Below are 24,877 nucleotides of genomic sequence, written 5' to 3'. Positions count from 1 at the left end.
CATCGAAATTGCAGCTGGTCACCACAGCATCCTTTTTCTTTTTCTTTTAAAAACACACTGGCTGGGCGTGTACTTTGTTACTATTGATATAGACAGACAGACAGACAGACAGACAGACAGACAGACAGACAGATAGCGTATACAGTGGTACCTCGGTTTACAAACTTAATCTATTCCAGAAGTCCGTTCTTAAACCGAATCTGTTCTTAAACCGAGGCACCCTTTCCCTAATGAGGCCTCCCGCCGCTGCTGCCCTTCCACTGTTCGGATTCCGTTCTTAGACTGAGGTAAAGTTCACAAACTGGGACACTACTTCCAGTTTTGCGGAGTTCGTAAACCAAATTGTTCATAAACAGGACTGTTCTTAAACCGAGGTACCACTGTATTCTTAAAATATTGTATGCTTAAAATATAACATCCTTTTCTACAAGAAAATTGTGTTTGTTCTCAAGTAAAAGCTAACTCCGTTTCATTCTGGAATCATGACTGTGCTATGATTAAGTGAGTTTTAAATGTTAAACTCCACAGAGTATTTATTTTCCTCTTAGCTTTCTGAGTCATGGAAAGTAAAACAATATTATTATTACCAATACAGTGGTATTATATGTGTCTTTCATTTTTCCCTCCTTCTTCAGCCATTTATGGACTACCAGTTGGCACTGAAGGTGTGGGATATACATTTTAGAAATAAACTGATACAACAGTGGGGGGAATGGAAGCTCTATTTGCTTAGACCACAAAAGGAAACATGGCATTACTGACAGCCGTATATGGCCCATTCTGACTTCACACCTCACTGACACTTCAGATTTCTGTTATACAGGAAACAGTGTTCATGCTCAAAAGACCATCTACAAGATAGTAAAGATAGTAGAAGATACTGGGCTTAATTAAAGGCCTACTTTCCATGCCAGTACTACAACCCCCTTATCATTGGGCATACTAGCTGTGGCTGATGGGACCTGGAGTCCCAATATCTGGAAGGCCACACATTTCTACCCTCCCTCCTGATCTATGTGATGTGTTCCCAGAACTTGATGATATGAAGGTGAATGGAGGAATGGCATGGCTTCCACTGAAAAATATTGTATTTGAAGGGATTAAAAACTTTTTCTGTAGTGCATGTTGTATTAACAAAACCTGTGCATGTGCACATTCACCACCTGACTGCAACATTGTGTGGTAATGCACTGAAGGGTTTTTAATAGGGCTGCTACATTTAGGTCTTAATCACTATAAACACTTAACCTAGGAATAAGTTCCATTGAACTTGGTGTGAGTTATGTACTTCTGAGCAGACATGCAGAAGGATAGCTCTGTTAAGTCAGACAATTCAAAATACAAAATTTAAAAATGCTAGCACAGCAAATGAAAAAAAGATCCATTTGCACACAACATCTTAAATTAGTCCTTCACAAAAGCCTGAGTGGACAGGCATATTTTCAGCTGGCACTGAAACCTAAGGGGAGGGCTGTTCTACAACCAAGGTGACACCACAGAGAAGGCCCTGTCCCAAGTCACTGTGCAAGGCCATCAGCAGATTGTGAGAAAAGCCTCTCCTCTAGATCCTAGTAGATAGGCAGGTTAATATAGAAAGATTTTACAAGTACTTACAAAAACTGTGGGTAGCCACTTCCTGAATGTAGGAAAGGAAATGACAGTGTGAAATAGTGCTTATTATTATTCTATGACCAGGCCCAGGTTTAAGCCACTGAGTGAAACTGGGGCAGTCACTGCCTTTCAACTTAATCTACACCACAGGAATATTGTGATGGTGCAATGAAGCAGGGCGGGAACCATGCATACATGAGCTTTCTGAAGGAGGGGCTATCAAAGAAAACACAGCTGCCTCTTCTGACATGCTACAAAACCCACAAGTGTCATCTAAAATATATATATTGAAAGATAGTTGCCTTTTTCCTCAGTGCTGTTATTTTAGCAGCATGCAACTTTAAGGGGATTTCATTATCTAATTAAAATCCACATGATTCCCTCAAGTGCATTTAATTGGGTGGCAGCCCTAATTTTTAGCACTCAAAAATAAACATACAGTGCAATCCTAAACATACCTACTCAAATGTAACCTGGGATTTACTCCTAGGCTGGAGTCTGTGCTACTGCAGCTTACATTTCCAAGAGAAGCAGCAGGGTTTTGGTATGTAATGAAATAGCCATGGGGAGTGGGTCGGGCTTGACAAACTGCCTCGGTCCAGTATACCTGAAGGAGCGTCTCCAGCCCCATCAGTCTGCCTGGACACTGAGGTCCAGCACCAAGGGCCTTCTGGTGCTTCCCTCACTGCGAGAAATGAGGCTACAGGGAACCAGGCAGAGGGCCTTCTCGGTAGTGGCACCCACCCTGTGGAATGCCCTCCCATCAGATGTCAAGGAAATAAACAACTACCTGACTTTTAGAAGACATCTGAAGGCAACCCTGTTTAGGCAAGTTTTTAATGAATAATAGAATAGAATCATAGAATCATAGAGTTGGAAGAGACCACAAGGGCCATCGAGTCCAACCCCCTGCCAAGCAGGAAACACCATCAGAGCACTCCTGACATATGGTTGTCAAGCCTCTGCTTAAAGACCTCCAAAGAAGAAGACTCCACCACACTCCTTGGCAGCAAATTCCACTGTCAAACAGCTCTTACTGTCAGGAAGTTCTTCCTAATGTTTAGGTGGAATCTTCTTTCTTGTAGTTTGGACCCATTGCTCCGTGTCCGCTTCTCTGGAGCAGCAGAGAACAACATTTCTCCCTCCTCTATGTGACATCCTTTTATATATTTGAACATGGCTATATCACCCCTTAACCTCCTCTTCTCCAGGCTAAACATGCCCAGCTCCCTTAGCCGTTCCTCATAAGGCATCGTTTCCAGGCCTTTGACCATTTTGGTTGCCCTCCTCTGGACACGTTCCAGTTTGTCAGTGTCCTTCTTGAACTGTGGTGCCCAGAACTGGACACAGTACTCCAGGTGAGGTCTGACCAGAGCAGAATACAGTGGCACTATTACTTCCCTTGATCTAGATGCTATACTCCTATTGATGCAGCCCAGAATTACATTGGCTTTTTTAGCTGCCGCGTCACACTGTTGGTTCATGTCAAGTTTGTGGTCAACCAAGACTCCTAGATCCTTTTCACATGTACTGCTCTCAAGCCAGGTGTCACCCATCTTGTATTTGTGCCTCTCATTTTTTTTGCCCTAGTGCAATACTTTACATTTCTCCCTGTTAAAATTCATCTTGTTTGTTTTGGCCCAGTTCTCTAATCTGTCAAGGTCGTTTTGAAGTGTGATCCTGTCCTCTGGGGTGTTAGCCACCCCTCCCAGTTTGGTGTCATCTGCAAATTTGATCAGGATGCCCTTGAGTCCATCATCCAAGTCGTTGATAAAGATGTTGAATAAGACCGGGCCCAAGACAGAACCCTGTGGCACCCCACTAGTCACTCTTCTCCAGGATGAAGAGGAACCATTGATGAGCACCCTTTGGGTTCGGTCAGTCAGCCAGTTACAAATCCACTGAGTGGTAGCATAGTCAAGACCACATTTTACCAGCTTCTTTACAAGAATATCATGGGGCACCTTGTCAAATGCCTTGCTGAAATCAAGGTAGGCTACATCCACTGCGTTCCCTTCATCTACCAGGCTTGTAATTCTGTCAAAAAACGAGATCAGGTTCGTCTGACATGACTTATTTTTCAGAAATCCATGCTGACTATTGGTGATCACAGCATTCCTTTCTAGGTGCTCACAGACTGTTTGCTTAATGATCTGCTCCAGAATCTTCCCTGGTATTGATGTCAGACTGACTGGGCGGTAATTATTTGGGTCCTCTCTTTTCCCCTTTATGAAAATGTTTAATGTTTGGTGTTTTATCGCTTTATTATTATTATTATTATTATTATTATTATTCTGGGAGCCACCCAGAGTGGCTGGGGAAACCCAGCCAGATGGGTGGGGTATGTATGTATAAATAAATAAAGAAATAGAACAACAACAGAAACAATTCTAGAGCCTTTCCATTAAAGAGATCGGCTTTAAAAGGGAAACTTTTACATTGCTTACAGCAATGACAGCTGTCACTCTCCTTCCCACGTTTTGCAATCCCCGGGGCTTTCCCAAGAGATCATCATCTCCTTGAAAACTCATCCTGAGGCTGGTGAGAGATTGAAACTCACACCCTGCCTCTCCTTAGGTCCATTAACGCGCCGTTATATTATACTGCTGACTAATCAGATGTGATGCATTCTCCTGAGCTTGCGAATTACAAAACTGGAAGGAGGCGTTGCTTTTGCAGAACGAAAAGGGCGCGCTGAAGGCACAGGACTAAACGGAGCCAAGCTGTCGACTCCGCTGGCTTCCTCTGGATGGCGCGCCATCTCAGCCTGAACTGGCCGATTTCGACGCTTTCCCACGCAAAGCGCTGACCAGCATGTTTCGTTTCGCCCTGTCTTGTTTTTGTCTTGGCCTGATTCATACTTTTCTCTGTTTTGTTTGTTTGTTAATATTTCAGAGATGATCTCACTGCCAGGCTCCGTTGCCGGCTCGATTTGGAAAAGGGAGCCAAGGACTGGTCAGGAAAGGCAGGTGCTTTCGCAGGAAGGACTTTTCCAGCCCCGATGGATTTCCCCCTCGCCCTCGATCTGGAACTTCCAGCAGTTTTCCCCGCGTGGACCCGCGCCAGGGTTGACTCACCACAAGCAAACACTCGCTGCAACCGCAGGTCCCTTTCGACACAGGACCATTGCAGGGGCCGCGGGGAGGTCTCTGGAGCTTAAAGTGAGCGGCGCTGCTATTGTGGGTGTTTGTTATGGGAGACTCGCTGGGAGCGCTTCGTCGCTGGAACGCATGAAAACAACGTGCTCCTGAGCATATGCAGAGCGTCGCTTCTTTTTCTCACCGCGGACAAAGCACAGCCGCCCCTCACTTATTGAGGATGTTGCTTCCACTCTTGGAGGCCAACATTTTTCTCCCCTGGAAATGATAGAGTTCTGCACCCAATTGCCATTTGTGTCCCCCATAACTCAAAAGGAAATGTTAGCAAGCTAGGACAGTGTCCAAACACAACATATGCCAAACGTAGCCCTGTTCTAAGTTAATTGGCACCCAGAGCTGATGGGAGTTGTAGTTCGGCAGTATCTGGAGGGCCACAGGTTCCCTACTCCTTTTGCAGATGGTTAAATGGTTTGAAATATTTTAATGGGGTAAAAGGGCGCCCCTGATTAATTGGGTAGATTTCAAAATACCTGTTTATTTGAAATACAAATACGTATAAAAACAGAGGTTGTCATCTTAAAATATGTGTTCTGACTTCATTTCTTGCATAGGAGGAGAGGTTTCTTCTAAGATGATGCCTGCTAGGGTGTGTGTATAATCTAAAAACAAAGAAAGTCTTGCTTCTTACTGCAGAACTCTTCCAAATTTGAATAATTCACTGAGTACTCCACCAAGCTGCAAACCCACTTGCCTGTGGGTTCCCTCACCTTGGGGTTCCAAATTTCAGCAGGGTCTTGTGTGATGACAAAATTCTGCCCCCCCCCGGCGCCTCTTGCCTTCCATTCTACATAATAGTTGTGGAGCCTGAGTGTGGCCAAACCAGTTGCGCTCCCCTAAATCTGCCTCTGACCTGGGGCTTACTCCTAAGAAAGTGAGCATATTAGTAATTGATTGATTATTTAATTTCTATACCACTTAATATATATAAAATATATCTAAGCCTAATCCAGAAAACTGAAGCAACAACCGAAAACATAAACAAAACATTACAAAAATACACAGTTACAGGAGTCAAACAAACTCAAAGCTCACAATGAAAAGGAGTTCCTGGAAACAGCAAACATCGTCCTAGTCTCTCACTCTAAACTTGCTTTTTAGGGGCAGGTTCAATGTGAGTGGTAGTTGCTCAGGCTGCCCACAGCTGTGCCCCATTTAGCTGCACTCTCAGCACCCAGTTCCAGGTACAGAAGGACTTTTAGTCCACAGACAATATCCTCAACAGAAGGACTGCCATGTGGTAAAAAAAAAAAATCACTCCACTGTTCCCTAAACCCTCTCCTAAAAAACCAATCACTCCATCAATCCATGCCACAAGGAATTAGGAAGAGACAGTAAAAGAGAACATGGAAGTTGTGCCTGACAGTCTCTCTCACTTTTGTAAAAGGTAAAAGTAAAGGACTCCTGGATGGCTAAGTTCACTCAAAGGTGACTATGGGGTTGCGGCGCTCATCTCGCTTTCAGGCTGAGGGAGCCAGCGTTTGTCCGCAGACAGCTTTCCGGGTGATGTGGCCAGCATGACTAAACCACTTCTGGCACAACGGGGCACTGTAACAGAAACCAGAGTGCACGAAAGCACTGTTTACCTTCCTGCCACAGCTGTACCTATTTATCTACTTGCACTGGTATGCTTTCAAACTGCTAGGTTTGCAGGAGCTGGGACAGAGCAGTGTGAGCTCACCCCATTGTGGGAATTCAAACTGCCAACCTTCTGATCGGCAAGCCCAAGAGGTTTAGTGGTTTAGCAGGTTGGGTAGGAGCACTGGCAACTGGCGTCCTAGCTTCCTTCTATGTGTACTCAGGAAAAAAAAATACACAGAACACATTTGCTTTGTTTGCACAAGCTACAGACAGACCAGCATCTGAAAAAGGCCAAGACACATGCACATAATTCTCTCTCCACCCCCTTCAAAATACAAGCTTACTAACCACATGTCTTTGCAGCAGAAGGTTAAAGGCCGAGGCTGGGAGAGACTCTTTTCTGTCTCAGCCTAAGATACTAAAAGCGCTAATTAAAACACATCTAACAAGGAATAGGAAATCCATCTTAGCTGCATATTGTACAGTTGAGGGATGCAGGTGGTGCCGTGCAGTGGCGTAGCGTGGGTTGTCAGCACCCGGGGCAAGGCAAGTAATTTACGCCCCCTAACCCGTGGATTTGCGCCCCCTAACCCGTGGATTTGCGCCCCCTAACCCATTGATTTGCCCTAACCCCAGATGTTGCGCCCGGTGCGGTCCGCCCCCCCTGCACCCCCCACGCTACGCCACTGGTGCCGTGGTCTAAACCATCAGGCCTCTTGGGCTTGCCGATTGCAAGGTTGGCAGTTCGAATCCGCATGACAGGGTGAGCTCCCGTTGCTCTGTCCCAGCTCCTGCCAAGTTTTCAGGGATTAGAGCCCACTGCCAACCAGGTGCATGAAATGTGTCCCCAATGGCAGGTAAGATACTGCTCATGCATGCAAGCTCCCCCCGCCCAAGTCCACATGGTGTCATCAGCATCAAAGTTCACTGCCCACCCAAAGTGGATTAATCCTTGTTGGGGGAAATCATATATATATATATATATATATATATATATATATATATAATCCAGTTTATATGGTGACCCTAACTAATTGGGGCTGGGTGGATGGAAGACATCTCACCAGTCTTGAACTCACTGACTGTTTCTTGGGTCCCAGTCAACGCTAATGTTCAAAGTCTGAAAAGGCTTAGAGCCAGGATACCTCAAGGACTGGCTTTTCCACATTAGTCTGCACAGGTGCAAAGATCATCACCTGAGGCCCTTCTGGGAGCCCCTGCACCATCATTTTGTGAGATGCTTTGAGAGGTTTTGCACTTGAGAATGATAGGTGAATGCTTAATATTACTAAAAACACAAGAGGGGGAAATGGGAACAAGTGGGGCAAACACAAAAGTTTTCTGTGGACTCTGGCCATGTGTGCCTTGCAGCACCCACATGGCACCATCTTCATTAAAATATCATCCCCTAATCTTCCCCCACCCTTTAACCCGGATTTCCTATTTCTGCAGGGATTTAAAAAAAAATACTAACCAAATTTCCCATAGAAATGATAAATCTGGATTAAATTCTCTGCTCGCTCAGAAACTGTAGAATATGAAACAGAACTCTTTCTCTCCCTTCCCTCAAATCATCCCGTGTTCCTAATCCCTTCTTTAGCAGGAATTTCCCTCTCTTTAGCCGTCTATTGGCTTTTGCTGAGTTGTTTGGGTAGAGTTCGCCCTCCCCGCTCTAGTGCCCTCTAGTGACCCACTGCTGTTATTGACAATTCCCGGAATTATCCTCGATTTCATTCAGAGCGCTCCTTTTTCAAGAAACCGAAACCTAACGTCCGTGCTTGTGGGAGCCTTGCCAAAGCTGGGAGGAAGCCTGCGCCTCCGCCTCCGCCTCCACCCGCCCCCTCCAAGCAGCGAGATGCACATTTGGCTTCAACCCGCAGCTCGTGATCGCTCGTTTAGGAATTTCTGTAAACCACCAGACTTAGTATTAGGGAGGAAAGAGAGCTGGAGTCTGCACGTTCCCCTGCACATGTTTACTCAGAAGCAAATTCTACTGTGTTCCACTGGACTTAGTCCCAATTAAGAGTTTATAGGCTTGCAGCTGCGGAGGCGATCACAGTATATTAAGCAGAAGCCCCCCTCCCCAAATCTTAATCTCAGGGTCATGGGTTTGAACCCCACATTGGACAATAATAATAATAATAATACCTTTATTGTCATTGTACAACCTGTGTACAATGGAATTCAACGAGCCTCCCTCCCCCAACACTCAATTTCTTATCAAACAACAAAAAGTTTCCTGCATTGCAGGGGGTTGGACTATAGTGATACCTCGGGTTACAGACGCTTCAGGTTACAGACTCTGCTAACCCAGAAATAGTACCTTGGGTTAAGAGCTTTGCTTCAGGATGAGAAACAGAAATCGCACGACGGCGGTGCGGCGGCAGTGGGAGGCCCCATTAGCTAAAGTGGTGCTTCAGGTTAAGAACAGTTTCAGGTTAAGAATGGACCTCCAGAACGAATTAAGTTCTTAACCCGAGGTACCACTGTAAATGATCCTAGTGGTCCCTTCCAACTCTATGATTAGGGGCTTTTTAGCTGAGAGAAAAGGCAACACAGCAGGCAGCGGTGTATGGAATGATGCATGGCGCAGAGAAAATGGGCAGAGAAAAGTTTCTTCCACAGCGCTAGAACTCCGAGGCATCCAAAAAAGCTGAATGTTGGAAAATTCAGGACAGAGGAGAGAAAGCACTTCTTCACACAACACATAAACTATGGAACTCACTCCCACAAGAGGCAGAGATGGCTACCATCTGGGATGGCTTCAAAAAGAAATTCATGGAATATATTAAGGGCTAGTCCTCACAATGGCTATTTTCTGCCTCTGAATATCAGTTGCTGGCAATCGCAGGAGGGGAAAGGCCTCTTGTGCTCGAGTCCTACTTGCCAGCTTCGCACAGGCATCTGGTTGGCCACCAAAAGAACGGGGGTGGGGGTGTCTTTGAGCTCCTACGTTATGCAGGCAGACAGTTAGCAGTCAAAAGGGGCCAGACTACAGTTCACATTGTTTGCTTTGGCTTGGAAAGGACCTCGTGGATGTTTACAGAAGAGGGGATGCCAGGAGAAGTTTTCTGACATGTAAGAGGTGGGAAATAACAGAGGCACATGTGGTGACCTAAGGCTGTGAGAGATGTCAAAGAGCAGAGGACCCTAAGCAAGGATAGAGTCGATGCCAAAACCAGGGCCCTCCCGCCTCTCGCCTTCCCTTGGATATCATAGTTGCGGCTCCTGCTGCAGCACCCTAAAAGCTCTGCTTCTGGTGCAACCCAATGCCCTAGATCCACCTTTGTGCAGGAAGGGTTAAACACCCATCTCCAGAGCCAGTGTGGTGTAGTGGTTAAGAGCGGTAGTCTCGTAATCTGGTGAACCGGGTTCGCGTCTCCGCTCCTCCACATGCAGCTGCTGGGTGACCTTGGGCCAGTCACACTTCTTTGAAGTCTCTCAGCCTCACTCCCCTCACAGAGTGTTTGTTGTGGGGGAGGAAGGGAAAGGAGATTGTTAGCCGCTTTGAGACTCCTTCGGGTAGTGATAAAGCGGGATATCAAATCCAAACTCTTCTTCTACCCACAAATCATGTGGGTTCTCATCAATTTGCAGTTCTGTACACCTAGTTTGGCCCCAACAGAGGCTTAAGACCTTTTATATATCACATTAACCAAATTTTATGTTGGAGGAACTGGACGTGAAGGAAGGGGTTAATTTCTTTCAAGGGCACAAATCGCCCCACGTCTGAGATAAGCCAACAGGTGCAAGGTCAGTCAAGCCAGTTGCTATAGTAACCGCCCAGTGCTGTCTATAGAAAGAGAGGCTTGTGGCTTCCTACATTTCTCTGTGTCTCTGCCCCAGCTTGTCTCCAGCCAACCCTTGTGGCATCTGCATTTCATCCTCTGCCCCAATAGAGTTTTCTTCTTTGTTCCCTTCCTTCCTCCCAGAACACCTTGCCAGGTGCAACACCTCCCCTTCTGTCTGCTCGCTCCACTTCTGCAGACCTGTTTTTTTTATTTATTTTAAAAAATAGCAACATTTCCCCTGTGTGCCATCACACCCATGTTGCCCTGGCAACCTTGGATTAGGCTGCCCCGTTCCCTGTTGTGATAGTATACACATGGCGCTCAATGATAAAGGCAAAGTTCAGCAATTGCAGGCAGCATTCTGTTGCTTGCTGCTTAATTAAGTAGCACAGGTGTCTCCAGGAGTGGAAGGGAATGATGTTCTTATAGTTCAACAAGAGATCGCAAATAGTTGACTCACAGCTAAGTAGTCATTGCTCCCTCAAGATCAAACATTAGACTGCAGCTGTGCGATGTTATCCCAATAGCTCCCTTCTCCCTAACTCTGCATGCCTAGGAGGGAGTGCTTTGTTTTGCAGCAGAGGAATAAAGCATTTTCTCACAGACCATCACCCCTTTTCCCAAATTGCTCTCCTTCCTGTGAGGTTCCAGGCCTGTGAGATAAACATGACTCCAGAAGTACTCTGATGAGATGCAGTGGTACTTCAGGTTACACACACTTCAGGTTACAGACTCTGCTAACCCAGAAATAGTACCTCGGGTTAAGAACTTTGCTTCAGGATGAGAACAGAAATCGTGCAGCGGTGGCACAGCGGCAGCAGGAGGCCCCATTAGCTAAAGTGGTGCTTCAGGTTAAGAACAGTTTCAGGCTAAGAACAGACCTCCGGAATGAATTAAGTTCTTAACCTGAGGTACCACTGTAAAGGCAACCTGGTATGAAGGTGCGTTTTGAAGGGAGATCAGGCAGGGGGTGGCCTCTGTTCCTTCTGAGTTGCCTTCTCTCTAAAGCAGCTGTTCTCAACCTGTGGGTTCCCAGATGCTGTTGGACTACAACTCCCATCATCCCTGAGCTCTGGCCTTGCTGGCTAGGGGTGATGGGAGTTGTAGTTAAACAATATCTGGGGACCCACAGGTTGAGAAAGGCTGCTCTAAAGTGTTTTACAAGCTTGGACTAATGTTACACATGGCTGCAGGGTCAGAGCCTGGGCCATAAAATGCTGTCGCCAATTGACCTCAACAGGCAACTTCCCCATTATTATTTTTTTGACCTCGACAACTTCTGAGATAATTTATCCTTTTCTGAAAACGTGCTTTTAGTCTCCAGAGATAGAAGTGTTGTTAAGCGTGGTTTGTGTGAAACTGCCTTTGTTTAGGTAACCTTTGTTTGATTTAGGCAGGAAATCTTCCCGGCCCTGCCCTAAAAGCTGCAAACTGCTATTGCACAGACATAAATAAACCCTCCTGCCGGGCAGTAACCAGGGAGATAGCAGCCACCACCGTAAGTAATAGCAGTTGTAGTGGCCATGATTCTCTCTAGAGTGTAGGAGTATCTTTCTGAAGCTTTATCTGAGGAATCGGAGAACGCTGGAAATATCTAATGAGGTTTTTTCATTGTGGCCCAGGGTAGAGAGATTACTTTCTGGTAGACAATGAAAATGTGATAAAGTTCATTCTCCATGTGGGTGTTTCTTAAGGATACTAGTACCCAGGGCCTTCAACCTCTTTACTTGGCATCTGATTAGGTATTTATATCCAAGGGTGGTATGCAACATTTGCAGAGGACCACACACAAAAGCACAAAATGTGGTATCTAGCGCACAGAATTCAGATCCTTGCAAATCTCATTTTAAAAATTTTTTACAGAGTGCAGTCCTAACCCTGAAATGGGGGGGCAGTGGGTGGGAAGAATGGCATGCAGTTGCTTCCCCCTCAGCCCTCAAAATAGAAGCCCCCCCCCACAAAAAACAATAAAAGATGTGGTAATCCCCTAAATTTAGAATAAATTCTTATCTCTTATCATTGTTTTCCATTTCTGCTCATACAATCCCCAATTATTTTTCTTGAGGAAAACGTATAACTTTGTAACAAGAAGGCTGACCCACAGCTCCTTTTAATTGGTTACAGGGCCGTCTTTACCTGGGGATGCAAGGACCCGGCAGCAAATTCTGGGGGGTGCCAAATGTATACCTACTGTATACCAGTCCCTCTCAATCGGTGGCAGTGAAAAGCAATGGAGCAAAAGTCCCTGCCCCCTTCTCCGTCGCTCTGTTTCTCTGTAGAGTCAAATATTCCCGACAAGTCAGGAAACAAAAGCAGTTATTTCCGCTGTGTTGTTGCTACAGGTGAGTGATTCTCCTCCTCCAAAAAAGGTCAAACTTTGGCTAGCTCAACAACTTTGAGTTTGCCCCCCCAACAAATTTGGGGGCAGCAAAACTAAATTTAGGGGCACTGGACAGATCTTTGCACCCCAGCAGCGCATATGCTAAAGACAGCCCTGATTGGTTAGGTTAGGTGTCCTTAGATATAAATAGTAGCAAAGTGGGGTGGGGCCAAAAAGCAATATTCAAGTGGCTCAGCAAAATAAACAAACAAATCTGGACCTTTGGACAGATGTCACCAGTAGTCAACACTATCCACGTTGTTCCTTGTGGTTCATTCATTCATTCAAATTGTGGTGGGTTTTTTTACTGAATTTCACAATATTAACAAATACTAAAAAGGGTAACCATACAAAAACACATTTGTTTCACTATTAGGAACTAACGGTGCACTAATACTAGGCAAGTTATAATACACTTTGCCATTAATGTTGCAGTGTTTTGCTGATTACATTAATTACTTTCTATGTCACAGAATACGGATGGTGGGAAATTAAAATAAAAAACCTCTTTGGTTTATATAAGCCAAACCCTGCCATAAATTTTGATTCCTTTGTTTTGTTTTTGTCGGGCTGGTGTTGGTTAAATGTTTAGTTGGGGTTAGTGGTTATTTAAATTTGGGTATAACTGTAAACTGTTTATTGTTGTTGCTTTCTATTGATTTATTGATTTGTTTGTTGCTTGTATAGGATATTTTGTTTTTAAATGTTTGATGTTTTGTTGCGTTTTTATATATGTTGTAAGCTGCCCAGAGTAGCTGGGGAAACCCAGCCAGAAGGGTGGGGTATAAATTAAAATATGATGATGATGATGATGATTAGCCAGGGACTCTTCCCTGCCATGTGTTTCATTATTTGTCTGTTCAATAAAATCACACCAGATTTCATAGGAATTGTCTTTTGTTGGCTTTGTTTGCCCCCTGTCTCTCAATTTGTGCGATGTTTCCAATAAGGCTGTTTGCCAAACTATGTTACGCCATTTGTCTATATCTTGGGAATTCAAAGTTTTCCAATTTCTGACTAAGGCTGTCCATGCTGTCATTAAAATATGTATTACAAGTTACTTGCTTTCTAACTGCTCAGTTTTTTCGTTGTAGTTAACTAAGTAAATGGCAAACACAAACATATAGATTTCAGGCAGCCGTTGTACAGGTGCAGATGGCAACTTCAGTGAACTTGAGTTCAGTGCAGGGAAGCAAATTAGGGGGTATGTGATGGGTATGTGCCATGGACCCCCTGGTGGGTTTTGCGGATCCTCTGGGGTCCACAAACTACAAACTGTACCTCTAGGTGTGCAGACTGATAATACCCCAGTACAATTATCCAGATGACCTCACCCAGTGATTTCATGTACATGTTAAAAATATGGGAGACAAGATGGAACTTTGTGAGTAGCCTGCATGCTGAAGGCGTCTCATTTTGGGATTTGCCTTCCAGGAAGGAACAGGGCCATTGTAAAGAAAAAGAAAAAGAAACTCTCCCATCCCATCCAAGACAAGGATGCTACTGATGGTCCCTGAGAGAAGTCTAGAAGAATCAAGAGGGTTGGGGTCTTTTTATCCATCCCCTAGCCCAGGTCATCCACCACAGCAATTTGGGTCCCCTACCCAGTCTGCAAGCCATATTGGAATAGATCCAAATGATCCCCAACTGCATCCAAGGAATCCTGTTGCTGGCTAGAAGGTGAACATGCCTTGTGATCTCAGAAGACTAGGCCCCATGGCAAGCACCCCACCTCTTTGCCAGTTTCAGATATAATAACCTGCCTTCTGCATGGCAATTAAGCAGGTGTGTTTTGATGGAATCCATATTAAATCTCTCCCACCCCCAACACTTGCCGTTCAAAATGTCACTGGCCAAGGGACTCTTTTCTGCCACCAAATACTACTACTACTACTAATAATAATCAGCAGCAACAGCAGCAGCAAAAACCACCTCAATAAAATGACCATCTACTTTAGGGTTCAGCAGACTTTTTCAGCAGGGAGCCTGTCCACTATCCCTCAGACCTTGTGGGGGCTGGACTATATTTTGAAAAAAATAATAATGAACGAATTCCTATGCCCCACAAATAACCCAGAGAGGCATTTTAAATAAAAGAACACATTCTACTCATGTAAAAACACGCTGATTCCTGGACCATCCACGGGGCAGATTTAGTTTGCCTAGCCATGCTTTACAGTTTAGAGCATCAGCCTCAAGTTTAAGTAATTTAGATTCTGGGAAACTATAAGCAGCCTGCCTGCCCACCCTGTGACCTGGTTGCTTCAGTCAACATATTTATCTGGTGCCAGATGGGCAGAACTTCACCTTTGTTTCACATAGATTTCTTTCCCCAGGCTTGCAGCAGCCCAGTTGCTTCCTCATGGCTTCCTTGCAGCGGGGCCGTTTATAAGAAATGGAAACAGATCAAGAGCTCACTTGTCTGAGGGAGGGAGGGAGGAGGAAGTATAAATAACCCTCTCATTGCTGGAGCAGCTGGATGCATTTTGCGCTGACTCACCCACTGGCAGGGATTCAGATTCTAGTGGAAGGCACAAATGCATACCTCACATGGCCCAGCATTTGCTAAGGCAAATCGATAAGCCAGAGAAGCTGAACAGCAGCCACTGGCATCCATTCTCCTCAGCTGCTGGTGGTGGTTCAGTTCCTGCGCACCCTTTCTTTCTCCTCATGTTTCATAGGTTTATATTTTAGTACTATGACTGGAAAAAAAATATTTGACTAGTAGGGCTTGTCTTTGTGGGTGGTTTGCCAATAAGCTTTACTCACCATAGGCCCATTGAAATGAATTAACACAACTACATTAGGGCCATTGTTTTCAATATGTCTCCTCAGAGTAAAACTTAGTTGAATGCCACACCCTGTCTCTTAAGCCATGCTCTCCAACATCATAGGAGCATAGGAAGCTCTCTAATACTGAGCCAGATCGTTGGTCCATGCAGCTCAGTGTTGTCTCTACTAGAAGCGGTTGTCCAGGGTTTTAGGCAGGGACCTTTTCCCAGTTCCACCTGGAGATGACAGAGATGGCTTTCTTTCTGCATGTACATCTTGCAGGGCAGATGTGCTATCTCTGAGCTATGGTCCTGCTCCATACCCCTCCATCAAGAACAGTGGAGGTCTCTGCATGTATGGAGAGAAAAGCTAGGAAAATAGTATAACAACAACAACAGCAACAACAGAAATATTGGATTTAGAGGGTTGGGACAGATATAATAAGAGACAAGTCAAATAAGACAGTTAAGAAAGAATGGGAGTACCTAAATAAATATTTGATAAGTCAAGGTTCAGAAGTGAAGACCTGGTTGTGTCTAGAATAACTGCAAAAGTAAAAACACTCCCTAATACCAAGATGAGGGATGCACTGAAATACAGATAAGTTACCGGTAGTTTCAATTAGGAATAATGAACTGTTGTGAGACTGACGGAAGCCCAAAGAATGAAAGAACAAAAAACATGAAAAAATGAAATATTTAAGAAACGTCAGTTTATTTGGAAAATGGATTATATGGAAGGGATAATTGTTTAAAATATATGTGTTTGATCTGTAAAGTATTACCGTAGTTTAATAATGAATGACTTAATGTCATTTAATTTATGATTTTCTTTTTTCTTTATTAAGATTTACGGTAACTGTATCAGTGTATGTTATTTATTTATGTTTCTGTTTTTCTTTTTTCTTTTCATTTTCTCTTTTCTTCTTTCTTTGTAACCTTTCTTAATTTCTTTTTTCTTTTGAAAGTTTGTAAGTTTTGATTTGTACGTATTTGCAATAAAAAATTAAAAAGAAAATAATAATAATAATAATTTGTTTATTTATACCCTGCCCAGTTGGCTGGGTTTTCGCAGCCACTCTGTGTAGCTCCCAGCAGAATAGTAAAAGCACGATAAAATATCAAACATTAAAAACTTCCCTAAACAGGGCTGCCTTCAGAGGTCTTCTAAAAGTCAGGTGGTTCTTTATTTCCTTGACATCTGAAGTGAAGCTGTTCCACAGGGAGGGTACCACTACCGAGAAGGCCCTCTGCAGCATAAATTCTCAGGGCAGACTAACACTTGTGAAACTTAGGCTGTGTACACAGATGGGCGGGGTATAAATAAATTATTATTATTATTAAAGGTAAAGGGACCCCTGACCATTAGGTCCAGTCGCGACTGACTCTGGGGTTGCGGCGCTCATCTCGCTTTACTGGCCGAGGGAGCCGGCATACAGCTTCCGGGTCATGTGGCCAGCATGACTAAGCCACTTTTGGTGAACCAGAGCAGTACACGGAAACGCCGTTTACCTTCCCACCAGAGTGGAACCTATTTATCTACTTGCACTTTGACGTGCTTTCGAACTGCTAGGTTGACAGGAGCAGGGACTGAGCAACGGGAGCTCACCCCGTCACGGGATTCGAACCGCCGACCTTCCGATTGGCAAGTCCTAGGCTCTGTGGTTTAACCCACAGCGCCACCCGTGTCCCATATTATTATTATTATTATTAATTATTATTATTATTATTATTATTATTATTATTATTATAGAATCAATAGAGATGGAATACTTGCTTTCCATCCGCACACACTCTCTAGATTTGCTTTTTTTTTTTTTTTTTTTTGCTCCTGAGAAGCACTTCCTGAGAAACAGTTTCCATTCTGAAAATAAAAGCTCATTGCAGGTTGGTTCTGCATTAACCCACAGTGTGTCCGTTTGAAAACAGATGTAGGCAGTCCTGGCAAAGGGGTGGGTGTGTATCCACATCTGCCCAGTGGTGCTGTTGGTGGCATATACCAAGAGCACTACCATCATTTTCTTCTTCATTCCCTCGGGACATGTGCAGGAAGGAAGAGGTGTGGCTAACCCAGTCAAGGAGAAAGTAACCACAGTCACCCTTGTGGACTGTAGAATCTGCAATCAATCTAGATTGAAAGAAGCATGTCATGGATAAACATGAGCAATTTTGGATTGAGAAAAACAATATTTTTGTGGTACAAACATATTAGTGTGCACGCTATCCAAGTCGGGGTTCCTTCGCACGTGTATATATATTGTGTTGTTGTTTAGTCGTTTAGTCGTGTCCGACTCTTCGTGACCCCATGGACCAGAGAACGCCAGGCACTCCTGTCTTCCACTGCCTCCCGCAGTTTGGTCAAACTCATGCTGGTAGCTTCGAGAACACAATCCAGCCATCTCGTCCTCTGCTGTCCCCTTCTCCTTGTGCGCTCCATCTTTCCCAACATCAAGGTCTTTTCCAGGGAGTCTTCTCTTCTCATGATGTGGTCAAAGTATTGGAGCCTCAGCTTCAGGATCTGTCCTTCCAGTGAGCACTCAGGGCTGATTTCCTTCAGAATGGATAGGTTTGATCTTCTTGCAGTCCATGGGACTCTCAAGAGTCTCCTCCAGCACCATAATTCAAAAGCATCAATTCTTCGGTGACCAGCCTACTTTATGGTCCAGCTCTCACTTCCGTACATCACTACTGGGAAAACCATAGCTTTATAACTATACGGACCTTTGTTGGCAAGGTGATGTGTCTGCTTTGTTTTGTTTTGTTTTTGTTTTGTTTTTGTTTTTTGCTTTATGTATACAGTGGTACCTTCAGGTTACATACGCTTCAGGTTACAGACTCCGCTAACCCAGAAATAGTGCTTCAGGTTAAGAACTTTGCTTCAGGATGAGAACAGAAATCAGGCTCCGGCAGCGCAGCAGCAGGAGGCCCCATTAGCTAAAGTGGTGCTTCAGGTTAAGAATAGTTTCAGGTTAAGTACGGCCCTCTGGAACGAATTAAGTACTTAGCCTGAGGTACCACTGTATATATTAGAGTTTCATAACTCTAATGGAGGGATAGAGGGCACCTGCAAGGGAGAACTGGTAGGCCGGAACAGATCTTAATGCTGTGCCTTACATTTTGCCCATGCAAATGCCCTTTTCAATGTTTTTAAGCTACTTTTCTCCCCCAAATTAGATAGTCAAGGAGACAAAATGTGGTGGCGCCACCTGGCAAGGGATCATGACTTTGATTTTAAGGGGCTGGGCACTTTTGCACTTTAACTGCACACCAAATGCCATTTCTATCCCCGCTGAGCACACACAAGTTCCTCTATTGCTTTTCCCACCCTACTTCAGCACAAGTGCTTCCTTTCTCCATCCTTCCCTGTTCTTTCTTTGTGACTCTGTCATTTCCAGCAGCCCCAGAATAGAGGAAATTGGTTACGCTCCCCAGAGATGTACCAGTGTGGTTAGAGACATACATAATTTGAAGGGTGAGGGATGTTTTGTTCAGACATCACAATCTTCTCTAAGGGTTATATTGAGGGGAAACCCATTCTTCCAATTTGCAGCTGTAGCCGGCAGTGCGTAATGCTGATTGGCTGACAACCTGTGACATCATAAAGTCACTTGTCTCACCCTCTTTCAAAGCAGTTTAAGGAAAACTATTAAAATGTTATAAGTGTTGCGGAATTTAAAATAATAATAAGAAGAAACAAAAGGAGAGCCAACTAGGCGCAAATATTCTACACCACATATAGCAGACACAGTCACAGTGTCTATAGTTTGGATCTGCCTGGATTTTCCAGCCATCTTTATTTATCTGTCCTGACAGTCCCCCAGCACCATACCATGAAGGAATTGCTGTGTAACATCCTTAGAAGCTGGGGTCTGAATAAATGTCCTCCTTTATTTATTTTATCATTTATTTATTTGATTATTTATATAGGCTGCTTTTTGAATTATGATGCTGGAGGAGACTCTTGAGTGTCCCACGGACTGCAAGAAGATCAAACCTCTCCATTCTGAAGGAAATCAGCCCTGAGCGCTCACTGGAAGGACAGATCCTGAAGCTGAGGCTCCAATACTTTGGCCTCCTCATGAGAAGAGAAGACTCCCTGGAAAAGACCCTGATGTTGGGAAAGATGGAGGGCACAAGGAGAAGGGGATGACAGAGGACGAGATGGTTGGACAGTGTTCTCAAAGCTACCAGCATGAGTTTGACCAAACTGCGGGAGGCAGGAGTGCCTGGCGTGCTCTGGTCCATGGGGTCACGAAGAGTCGGATACGACTAAACGACTAAACGACTAAACGACTAAACAACAAATATAGGCTGCTCTTTTATTTAGAAAATTCCAGAGTGGTTCACAAATTCTTGTCGATACTGACCCAAATTCTTGTCGATAGTGTGTGCACAATCAAAAACTAAAATCCTGATGGCATATAATTTGTGCAGTAATACCCATGTTGCTGCTATTTCCATTGGTATACAAACAGTAATAACTATGACAATAACTACATTCACACAACCCAAAAACTCTGATATTGTTCAATTGGACTACTGATGTTTAAGCACATGGGACCCTTGACATTAACGGTGCACCAAATCCCTTTATCAGGTGTCCCTGCTCCAGAAAAAAACCAATTGTCTTAACAGATTGGCATCAGTCCACTGCACTCAACAGAAGATCGCTAATGCCTCTGAGAAAATAAGACAAAAAAGCAAAGCAGGAACAAAACCAACTTCCTTCCTGTTCACCCCACATGAAATGTCAGGTGATACAAGCTCCCAATTAAGCTAACTTGTTGAAATTATCAGTGTATGGCCTGTCTTTCAAAAGTCACGCCTGAAGAGGGGGTTGGGTGAGGTCGCCTGGCAGTCATGCTGTTCATTACACACCCTGTTATTGTTGTAGTTTCTTTTGTAATTTCCCTACGCTCTTTCTGTACATAAATACCATATGATTTAATTCAACAGTGTTAGTAGGGCAACAAATGCACTTTAGAATCACACTTCTCTTCTGTGCAGTCAAATTGCAATATAGATCTAAAATATAAATTAATCTGTTTTGCATACCCTCCAACATTTCTCCAATGAAAATAAGGGTGTCCCATTCCATAATGATAATTTTACTATTTATCCCCCCCACATCTTATTGGGTTGCCTCTGCCACTCTGGGCAGCTTCCAATGTATATATAAAAAAACATAATGAAACATTAAATACAGTGGTACCTCTGATTGTGAACGGGATCCGTTCCGGAGCCCCGTTTGCATCATGAGCAGAATGCAACCCGTGTCTACGTGTGCGCGGGTTGCGATTCGCCGCTCCTGTGCATGACGTCATTCTGAGCATCTGCACATGCGCGAGCGGCGAAACCCAGAAGTAACCCGTTCCGTTACTTCCAGGTCGCCACGGGATGCAACCTGAAAAGACTTAACCTGAACCAAACGTAGCAAGAGGTATGACTGTACTTTTTAAGAAGCTTCCCTATACAGGATTGCCTTCAGATGACTTGGGGGTTGGATGACTCCATACCCTCCAACATTTTGCCAATGAAAATAGGACCATCCCAACAAAAAGTGGAACATTCCAGGATCAAATCAGAGACTGAGATGGCTTCTCTAAATCAGGGACGTCCCTGGGAAATAGGGACACTTGGAGGGTCTGGTTTTAGAGAGGTGTGCACAGGGGTTTTTTCAAGAGAAAGAGAGAGAGACCCAACTGTTTACTCACAAAATCACATCATTTTAAAAAAGTGATGCATAGATTCATTTGCAATTTAAAGGTTTGTTTGCTTTCATCCACACAGTCTTTATCATGTAGGGCAGGTGACACAATGAAAACTCAACCACCTAATTAATTAATCAGCTGTAATTAATATGTAAATGTATCCCATTCTATCTTTCTGTTTGCTGTGGAGAGGCGGCTATATTCATACTACAGTACTTCTGTATGGATGAATTTTGCACTGGGACATAACAAGTCAGCAATGGAAGTGTTTACTGAAGGATACCCAAACCTCTCAAAATCAGTGTTTTCCTTCCTCCTTTGTTGACTCAGGGTTGCATAAAATATGCTCCCACCCTGGGTGAGATAATATACAGACTTGAGGCATGCATTTTCTCTCTCCCTGAACTCAAAGGAGATTGGATCAATCCTCATTCATCACCAGAGGCTTTTTCTACTCTTCACAGTTCAGCTAAATGACATAGTGGAAAAATGGTAGAGTAGAAGGCATTCAAGTACATTCTGAAGCCTTTGGGGCTGTTTCTTTTGATATTCAGAGATGGTGGGGTTTGGGGAGATGGATGGTCAGGCTGGATTTGGGCCTTGGAAGCAGACTAGAAAACCCTGGTCTTGCCATTTGTTTTCTGACAAGGTTTTCTGACTATGAGGAAGATAACCGGGTCTCAAACAAAAAGCAGATTAAATACAGTGTCTGGGGCTCTGTAAATATTAGTAGCTTAAAACACAGGTTTGCTTTTTCCTCCTGCTTTTTAAGTTGCATTTGCACATTACTGTACACACCAGCGAATGGGCAGGGGTGCCTCCACCCAATGCACATTTCCTGTTCCTTTCCTGAAGCTGCACTTGCACGGTCATCTGCACATGTACAACAGCTATCTCAAGACACCTCAGCTTAACTAACTGTGAAGTGAATGGGGCTTATGTTTTGAGATTGGAAGCAGGGGCGAACGAAGGTGTCATGACACCTGGGGCGGGGTGTCGCTACGTAGGGCGCATGTGCAGCATCACTACGTACGAAGCATGTGCTGTACATAGCGACGCCACACATGCACTGTACATAGTGGTTTGCCGCCAGCGGCGCTCCAGCGCCATACGGATAGTGCTGGGATCCTCTGCTCACAGCTGTAGCGGCGACAGAGGGATCCTGGCACCGTCTGTACGGCGCTGGAGCGGCGGCACCGGCAAACCGCTATATACAGCACATGCGCAGTGTAGCTACATATGACACATGCGTGTGATGCCGCACATGCGCTGTACATAGCGGTTTGCCACCGGTGCTGGGATCCTCTGCTCACAGCTGCAGTCAGGAATGGAGGATCCTCCACATGCGACTGTGGCGGTGCAATGGCTGCTCATGCCGCAAGCCCCCGTGGGGTGCCTTCTTGTCACCCCCCCCCCCGCAGACATGGCACCCGGGGCGAACGGTCCCCTGTTGTGACGCCACTGATTGGAAGGGAGCTGGTTTGAGTAGGAGTGCATCAAACAGCAGTATTTCTCAAGAAACTACATGATAGATACAGATTTGTGGCTAATGTCGTGTATACACAGCTTCAGGCATCAGCAGTGGGAGTGCACTGAAGACCAAAGTGAAGGGTCATAATGTGTACACAGCCAAGGGCTGGCCCAGGACATTTTGCCTCTTGAGGTAAAGCAAAAAAAATGGCACCCCTTCTGCCGTCACCCCTGCCTCTTCTGTCACCACCCCCAACTGTTTCTATCTTTTTTTTTTAATAAAAACTTTATTCATTTTCATTTTCATTCATTACATACATCTCAAATTCTTAACATTTACTATGTATTCCTCCCTCCCTCCCTTCCTAGGCTTCCCCCAACTTCCGCTTCTGGTTTCTTTGTCCTTTCACCCACTTTGCTACCTCCTAACAGAAAAAGTTATTAATAACATAACATAAAACCTAAAAACATAAAAGTGAAAGTAAATACACCATAATATTTCTCTATCTTCTAAACATTTTCTCATGTACTAATAGTGTGAATGTTTATTTAAATCCTGCCATCAAGTCTATCGACTTTCTTTGTTTCTGCAAGTATAATATAAATGGTTCCCATTCTTTTTCTAAGTCGCTGTTGCCTTTTTCTCTTAGTCTGTCTGTCATTGTTGCCAGTTACCACCCCCAACTGTTTACACTGCCCCTCACCTATTTCCTCTGCTGCTGCTTGAGGCAACTGCGGCAGCCTGGGGATACCCTGGCCCAGCATGCTAAAGGTGGAAGGGGAGGAAAATGAGGCCGGAGAGGAGCTGGCGCGTGGGGGGGGGGGTGCATGGTGGTGGTGGCAACAGAGGAAGAAGTGGCTGACAAGTGCAGGAGGTGATGAGCATTGCCCTCCTCAGGTATCTCTGGCTTGCCACCTGAAGTGACTGCCTCACCAAGCCTCATGGTTTTGAACCGCCAACCTTCTGATCGGTTGTGGTTTAACCCACGGCACCACCCACAGGCTCGCACACTTTTAAAATGATTATTCAGTGTAAGATATCCACTTGTATGGCTGCAATTCATAAAATGTGTGCCACTGCAGAACAGCTAATGTGACATTAAAATTAATAAAGCAAATACCAAAAAGGCTCATAGTAGCCCAAAGCGTATGCTCTGTATGAGTACGTTCTGCATGATTCATACGCTGGCCTTTCATCCTTGCCATCAGCCTCTGCTGGAGTTGGGCAACTCGATGCTGAGCCATCTGTGCATCGTGAACCATCCTCTGATCCAGTTAGTCCCTCTCCATGCAGAGACTGGTTATGTCAACAGGGTCAAGTTTCTGATGGCTTGTAATGCTTCCTATAACTATGGATTAACTTATTGTGAAACCCAAATTCTTCTATTTACCTCTACCCCCCCCATATTTTGCACTTAGACATTTGGGAGGGTAAGAGGAGTGGAGAAATCCAGAAAATGTTGGAGGGAGGGTGATTTGGGGACACAAACGGGGAGGTTGGCTCAGGTTGGCTGAGAAATGAATTCAGGTTGGCTCAGAAATGAATATCTGAGCTACATCTCCACATTTTTTCGGAAGTAGAATAATAGAAAAGTTGGGCCGTTCCAGTCAGAATTCTCAACAAGTGTTTTCCATGGTGTTTCCCCTTATTTTCCCTAACATAATGTCACAATGTATGGTTGCATAAGTTTTGTTTAAACTAAAGCAAAAGCTGTGGAGAACTGTGATTTAAACAAAACTTGATACATTGCCTAGTTCATCTTGATTTCTTCTTACTCTTGATAAAAAACCACAACCCTCCACTGCAATCTATCCCTTTAACTGACTAACCTTTGTTCTTTATGATATTGTCTGTTGCTGTATTGAAGCTACTGCATGGAACTGTACTAAAAGCTGGTAGTCTTTAAATTAAATAAATTTAATTTATTAAATTAAATTAATAAAAAATGTGCTCTAAAAAGGGGGGGGGGAGAAAGAAATGTTGGGCCAGATTCACCTGGCTCTGTTAGTGGAAGCCCAGCACTTTCCTTTGTGCAATGGGGTTTTTCCCAATTTCCTCCCCCCATGCCCCCCCCCATTTGGTTCAGGCTGGGGAGAATTGGGAGAGCCCTTGGCTTGCATAGTCACCTTACCACAACATTGAATTCTTCCATATGTGACAGCCCTTCACACATTTGAACATGGCTATACATCAGATCATTGTAGTCTCTTCTCTAAGCTAATGTGCCCAGTTCCTTTTACCTTTCTCACAGGACTGGGAGCTGAGAGACCAAACTTGTAAAGCAGGGAGCTGTGGGGCTTTCAAATTTCAGCAGCGCCCTGTGCAATGCTAAAATTCCATGCCCCCCCTCGTTCCGTTCTACAGCATTGTTTTGGGGGCTTTTGTAGTGCAGTGTCCAGTGCAACC

The 24,877-nt window shown here is 44.5% G+C and overlaps 1 protein-coding gene across 2 annotated transcripts in view; it reads right to left on the bottom strand.

Moving 5' to 3' along the window:
- Positions 1 to 24,877, bottom strand: part of RAD50 (RAD50 double strand break repair protein) — a 135,554-nt gene that overhangs the window by 46,177 nt on the left and 64,500 nt on the right. The window lies entirely within an intron of this gene.

This window comes from Podarcis filfolensis (assembly GCF_964270895.1).
Source record: "Podarcis filfolensis genome assembly, chromosome: 2".
NCBI classification, from domain to species: Eukaryota; Metazoa; Chordata; class Lepidosauria; order Squamata; family Lacertidae; genus Podarcis; species Podarcis filfolensis.
The sequence above is the reverse complement of the archived record's forward strand: the minus strand, read 5'-3'. Positions and strand labels throughout refer to the sequence as shown.